The sequence below is a fragment of the Elephas maximus genome, chromosome 11 (genome assembly GCF_024166365.1).
Source record: "Elephas maximus indicus isolate mEleMax1 chromosome 11, mEleMax1 primary haplotype, whole genome shotgun sequence".
NCBI classification, from domain to species: Eukaryota; Metazoa; Chordata; class Mammalia; order Proboscidea; family Elephantidae; genus Elephas; species Elephas maximus.
In genome coordinates, this window is record NC_064829.1 from 96,277,120 (window position 1) to 96,284,310 (window position 7,191).

Here is a 7,191-nt window from a genome sequence, read left to right on the forward strand (position 1 = left end):
TCTCTGAAAGTTTGGTAGAACTCTGCAGTGAAGCCGTCTGGACCAGGGCTTTTTTTTGTTGGGAGTTTTTTGATTACCTTTTCAATCTCTTGTTATGGGTCTATTTAGTTGTTCTAACTCTGTTTGTGTTAGTTTAGGTAGGTAGTGTGTTTCTAGGAATTCATCCGTTTCTTTTAGGTTTTGAAATTTGAGTATAGTTTTTCGTAGTAATCTGATATGATTCTTTTAACTTCCGTTGGGTCTGTTGTAATATCGCCCATCTCATTTCTTATTACAGTTATTTGCTTCCTCTCCTGTTTTTCTTTTGTCATTTTGGCCAATGGTTTATCAATTTTGTTGAGTTTTTCAAAAAACCCCAGGTTTGGTCTTGTTAATTGTTTCTATTGTTTTTCTGTTTTCTATTTTATTTAGTTCGGCTCTAATTTTTATTATTTGTTTTCTTCTGGTGCCTGTAGGTTACTTTTGTTGCTCTCTTTCTATTTGTTGAAGTTGTGGGGATAGTTCTTTGATTTTGACCCTTTCTTCTTTTTGGATGTGTGCGTTTATTGAAATAAATTGGCCTCTGAGCACCACTTTTGCTGTATCCCAAAGGTTCTGATAGGAAGTGTTTTCATTCTCATTGGATTCTCTGAATTTCTTTATTCCATCCTTAATGTCTTCTAGAATCCAGTCTTTTTTGAGCAGGTATTGTTCAGTTTCCAAGTGTTTGATTTCTTTTTCCTGCTTTTCCTGTTATTGATTTCCACTTTTATGGCCTTATGGTCAGAGAAGATGCTTTGTAATATTTCAATGTTTTGGATTGTGCTAAGGCTTGCTTTATGACCTCATATGTGGTCTATTCTAGAGAATGTTCCATGTGAACTAGAAAAGAAAGTATAGTTGGTTGCTGTTGGGTGGAGCGTTCTGTATATGTACGAGGTCAAGTTGGTTGATTGTGGCATTTAGATCTTCCGTGTCTTTATTGAGCTTCTTTCTGGATGTCCTGTCCTTCACGGAAAGTGGTGTGTTGAAGTCTCCTACTATTATTGTGGAGCTGTCTATCTCACTTTTCAATGCTGATAGAGTTTGTTTTATGTATCTTGCAGCCCTGTCATTGGGTGCATAAATATTTAATATGGTTATATCTTCTTGGTCTATTGTCCCTTTAATCATTATATAGTGCCCTTCCTTATCCTTTCTGATGGATTTAATTTTAAAGTCTATTTTGTCAGAAATTAATATTGCCACTCCTGCTGTTTTTTGATTGTTGTTTGCTTGATGTATTTTTTTCCATCCTTTGAGTTTTAATTTATGTCTCTAAGTCTAAGGTGTGTCTCTTGTAGGCAGCATATAGGCGAATCTTTTTTTTTAATCCATTCTGCCACTCTCTGTCTCTTTATTGGTGCATTTAGTCCATTTACATTCAAGGTAATTATGGATAGGTATGAATTTAGTGCTATCATTTTGATATCTTTTTTTGTGTGTTGACAGCTTCTTTTTCCCACTTGATTTTATGTGCTGAGTAGATTTTCTTTATATATTGTCCTTTCCTCATATTTATTGTTCTTGATTTTGTTTCTGCTGAGTCTGTATTTTTCCCTTGTATTTTTTTTTTTTTTTGGTGAGTAGGATAGTTTGTCTCCTTTGTGGTTACCTTATTATTTACCCTTATTTTTCTAAATTTATAACTTTTATTCCTTTGTATCACCGTATCTTCCTCTCCATATGGAAGGTGTATGATTACATTTCTTGGTCCCTCTTTATTATTTTAATGTTGTCTTCTTTTAAATAATAACATCACTGTTACCCTGTGTTGGGCTTTTTTATTTTTTTAATCTTGCTTTTGTTTTTTGGATTTCCCTGTCTGGGTTGACTTCTGGTTGCTCTGCCCAGTGTTCTAGTCTTGGGTCGATACCTGATATTATTGATTTTCTAACCAAAGAACACCCTTTAGTATTTCTCGTAGTTTTGGTTTGGTTTTTACGAATTCCCTCAACTTGTGTTTATCTGGAAATGTCTTAATTTCACCTTCCTATTTAAGAGACAGTTTTGATGGATATATGATTCTTGGCAGGCAATTTTTTTCCTTCAGTTTTTTTTTTTTTAATAACTTTTATTAAGCTTCAAGTGAACGTTTACAAATCCAATCAGTCTGTCATATATAAGTTTACATACATCTCACTCCCTACTCCGACTTACTCTCCCCCTCTTGAGTCAGCCCTTTCAGTCTCTCCTTTCTTGACAATTTTGCCTGCTTCCCTCTCTCTCTATCCTCCCACCCCCCAGACAAGAGTTGCCAACACAATCTCAAGTGTCCACCTGATATAATTAGCTCACTCTTCATCAGCGTCTCTCTCCCACCCGCTGACCAGTCCCTTTCATTTCTGATGAGTTGTCTTCGGGGATGGTTCCTGTCCTGTGTCAACAGAAGGTCTGGGGAGCATGGCCGCCGGGATTCCTCCAGTCTCAGTCAGACCATTAAGTTTGGTCTTTTTATGAGAATTTGGGGTCTGCATCCCACTGATCTCCTGCTCCCTCAGGGGTCCTCTGCTGTGCTCCCTGTCAGGGCAGTCATCGATTGTGGCCGGGCACCAACTAGTTCTTCTGGTCTCAGGATGATGTAGGTCTCTGGTTCATGTGGCCCTTTCTGTCTCTTGGGCTCTTAGTTGTCGTGTGACCTTGGTGTTCTTCATTTTCCTTTGCTCCAGGTGGGTTGAGACCAATTGCTGCATCTTAGATGGCCGCTTGTTAGCATTTAAGACCCCAGACGCCACATTTCAAAGTGGGATGCAGAATGATTTCACAATAGAATTATTTTGCCAATTGACTTAGAAGTCCCCGCAAACCATGTTCCCCAGACCCCCGCGCTTGCTCCGCTGACCTTTGAAGCATTCATTTTATCCCGGAAACTTCTTTGCTTTTGGTCCAGTCTAATTGAGCTGACCTTCCATGTATTGAGTGTTGGCCTTCAGTTTTTTAAATATGTCATCCCATTGCCTTCTTGCCTGCATGGTTTCTGCCGAGTAGTCCGAGCTTATTCTTATTGGCTATCCCTTCTAGGTGACTTTTCTTTTATCCCTCGCTGCTCTTATAATTGTCTCCTTATCTTCAGTTTCGGCAAGCTTGATTGTAATATGTCTTGGTGACTTTCTTTTAAGATCTACCTTATGTGGAGTTTGATGAGCATCTTGGATAGATATCTTCTCATCTTTTACAATATCAGGGAAGTTTTCTGCCAACAAATCCTCAACAATTTTCTGTGTATTTTCTGTTAACCTTTCCCTGTTCTGGTACTCCAGTCACTCACAGGTTATTTCTCTTGATAGAGTCCTACATGATTCTCAAGGTTTCTTCATTTTTTAAAATTCTTTTATCTGATTTTTCTTCAAATATATTAGTGCCAAGTGATTTATCTTCGGGTTCAGAAATTCTAGCTTCTACTTGCTCAATTCTGCTCCTCTGACTTTCTACTGAGTTGTCTACTTCTGTAATTTTATTGTTAATCTTCTGAATTTCTGATTGCTGTCTATGGATTTTTCCAGCTTATTAAACTTTTCATTATGTTCCTGAATAATCTTTCTGAGTTCTTCAGTTGCTTTATCTGTGTGTTCCTTGGCTTGTTCTGCATATTGCCTCATTTCATTCCTGATGTCTTGAAGGGTCCTGTATATAAACTTTTGTATTCTGCATCTGGTAATTCCAGGAATGCACTTTCATCTAGAAGATCCCTGGATTCTTTGAGAGCCTATTGAGGTGATCATGGCCTTTATGTGACTTGATATTGACTGTTGTCTCTGAGCCATCTATAAGTTACTGTATTAGTTTATGCTTGCTTATTGTGTCGTAGCTGCTTGCTTTGTTTTGTTTTGGCATACCCCTACGGGTTGCTTGAGTGAGCTAGCTTGATTATTTTCGCCTTTGGAGCTCTGGTGTCCTGTCCCCAGCTGGCTAGAGCTGTTATCAGGTATATCAGTCTAGGAGTCCATTCAGTTTTCTTGTATGAATTCAGCTCAGGTGTCCAGGTAGCTGATATCAAGTGTGTGGTACAGGCTTTGTCCTACAGTCTTAGAGGGGCAGGGGTGATTGGCGTATATACCCATATCTGCGGCATGGGGTGATGCTCTGAAGGAGGCAGGGGGCTGAGAACCGACCCCCAAGTGTCTCTGAGGAAAACGTGTCTTTGTTCTCTAGAGCATGCTGGTGGATGGGCTCTGCAGAGGGACCATGGCCCCGCTGCCGCCATCGCTGCTCTGGGAATGGTGCCTGAGGGCTCCCCGCGATTCAGGTTTGGGAACTCCTCTCTGCTTCTGGACGGTCTCTTCCTTCCCCTGCCCCTCAGTTCGTTGTCTAAGCTTGCCTTTGATGCTCAGGGCTCCCAGCTTGTCACAAATATACCTGTTTCACTTGTTTTTTCGGGTCTTTGTTGTAAAGAGGGCTCAACGGAAGTGTCTGTCTGTTCCGCCATCTTGGCTCCGCCTGACATCTTTGCTTTTTAACACTTTAAAGAGATCTTATGCAGATTTCCTCAACGCATTATGTCGTTTGATTTCTTGACAGCTGTTTCCATGAGCATTGACTGTAGATCCGAGTGAAATCCTTGACAACTCCAATACTTACTCTGTTTATTATGAGGTTACTTATTGGTCCAGTTGTGAGGATTTTTGTTTTCTCTATATTGAGGTGTAATCCATACTGAGGGCTGTAGTTTTTGATCTCCATCAGTAAGTGCTTCGAGTCCTTTTCACTTACCTCAAGCAAGGTTGTGTCGTCTACATATCACAGGTTGTAAACGAGTCTTCCTCCAATCCTGATGCCTCATTCTTCTTCATATAGTCCAGCTTCTTGGATTATCTGCTCAGCATATAGATTGAATAAGTATGGTGAAAGGATACAACCGTGATGCACACTTCTCTTGATTTTAAACCACAGAGTATCCCCTTGTTCTGTTCCCATGACTGTTTCTTGGTCTATGCACAGGTTCCACATGAGCACAATTAGGTGTTCTGGAATTCCCATCCTTGATAATATTTGAATTATCCTCAGCAAAATTTTACTTGCATGTGATGTTGTAAAAATAGACTGGCAACAGCATCTCACCTCCTGTAACTTCACAAGGAGGAAGGAGAATCAAGATCAACAGTCCAAGGCTGATTCCTATGAGAAATGCCTCCTCCCTCTTCCATCTTTACCAATTCTGACACCAACTGTCCCTCCCACGACACTCTGTACTTCTCTGCTGGGTTCAATAATTTACTGCAATAACCACATAGAACTCACAGACAATACTAATGATTATGGAATTTAGTAGGAAAGTAACAGATTACAATTCAGGTTCAGAATGCTCAGGATACAGCTCTACTTAGCCATGCTGGAAAGCAGGCCTCTCTCTGGCCAGTCAGCCTCTGGCCTGCTCAGGCAGGTATTACAAAGCTTTTTTGCTCTGCCAGTAAGTGCCCTAAGACACCTCACTCTGCCAGTAAGGCTCTGCTCCAAGGTGCTCAGCTCTAGCTCCTGTGGGCAGGCAAACCTATCTCCCTCCATCAAGTACCCAGAGACACCTTACTCATCCAGCAAGCCTCCTGCCTAAAGGCACTTAGCTTTCTCGCTCCATGGGCTGGGAAGCCCACCACATCATCTCCTGCAGGTCTCCTGTTGTTTCTCTGCCACTGCTTCTCACCGTCTTCAGTGTTACAGCTTTCTCTCTCTCTCTCTGTCTCCTGATTCCAGGAGCTTCTCAGTGCAGGGATCCCAGGTCCAAAGGATGCAATCCACTCTTGGCCCTTCTTCCTTGGTGGTGGTGAGATCCTCTCTCAGCTCTGAAATTGGCTCTCTTTTAAGCTTAGTGTGATAACAAAACTGACCAATCCCCTTGGTGTGCCACTATTACCTTATCTACCTAACGAACAAGTCTATTTTGGAAGAGGTACAACCAGAATGCTCCTTAGAAGTAAGGATGGCGAGACTTTGTCTCACATACTCTGGACATGTTATCAGTAGAGATGAGTCTCTGGAGGACATCATGTTTGGTAAAGTAGAGGGTCAGTGAAAAAGAGGAAGACCCTCAATGAGATGGCTTGACACAATAATGAGCTCAAGCATAACAGTTGTGAGGATGGCACAGGACTGGGCAGTGTTTTGTTCTGCTATACATAAGGTTGTTGCGAGTCAGAACTGACTCCATGGCACCTAACAACAACCCAGTCACTTGGGTGGGTGTTACAAGACCACAGCGAGAAAGGCCATACAAAAGCAATCCATCACACTGCAGATATTAAATGATATTATTTGATGTTTTCTGCATTGTGTTGAATCTCCTTTCTCTGGAATGGGCGCAAATATGGATCTCTTCCAGCTGGTTGGCCAGGTAGCTGTCTTCTAAATTTCTAGGCATACACAAGTGAGCACTTCCAGTGTTGTATCCATTTGTTGAAACATCTCAACTGGTATTACGTTAGTTCCTGGAGCCTTGTTCTTTGTCAATGCCTTCAGTGCAGCTAGGACTTCTTCCTTCAGTAGCATCAGTTCTCAAACATATATTACCTGTAAAGCTGTTAGTTCTTCTCAAATTAATCTGTGAATTTAGAAATCTTGATCAAAACTTAAAGTGATCCCACAATTCACTTGAAGAAAATGTGGGAAAATGAATACTTTGAAAAGAAAACAACAATTAAAATATACTTCCTGGGCCAGATATGTCCTAAGTAAAAGTGCCATTTTTATTTCTTCTTGCTTTTCCCTCTTAGAGAGGGAGTTTTTTGTTTTTTTTTTTAACTAACTTTGTAAATGGTTAGTATTTTATGTTCAGTTTTAATTCATTTCTAGTATCAACCTTTAGGTTATAAAGTTATTTATAAGACTAGCTCTATCTGAAATTTTAAGGCTTGGGAATATAGTATTTTCATTATTTTTTGACTTTAATCATTTTTTAGTCATTGACACCTTTGAATTGTGGTGTTGGCGAAGAACATCGAATATACCATGGACTGCCAAAAGAACGAACAAATCTGTCTTAGAATAAGTACAACCAGAATGCTCCTTAGAAGCAAGGATGGCGAGACTGCGTCTTACATACTTTGGACATGTTGTCATGAGGGATCAGTCCCTGGAGAAGAACATCATGCTTGGCAGAGTACAGGGTCAGTGGAAAAGAGGAAGACCCTCAACGAGGTGGATTGACACAGTAGCTGCAACAATGAGCTCAAGCATAACGTT

General features: G+C 40.5%; 1 protein-coding gene across 1 annotated transcript in view; it reads left to right on the forward strand.

The window, feature by feature from the left end:
- Positions 1-7,191, forward strand: part of LOC126086043 (zinc finger protein 605-like) — a 107,305-nt gene that overhangs the window by 46,163 nt on the left and 53,951 nt on the right. The window lies entirely within an intron of this gene.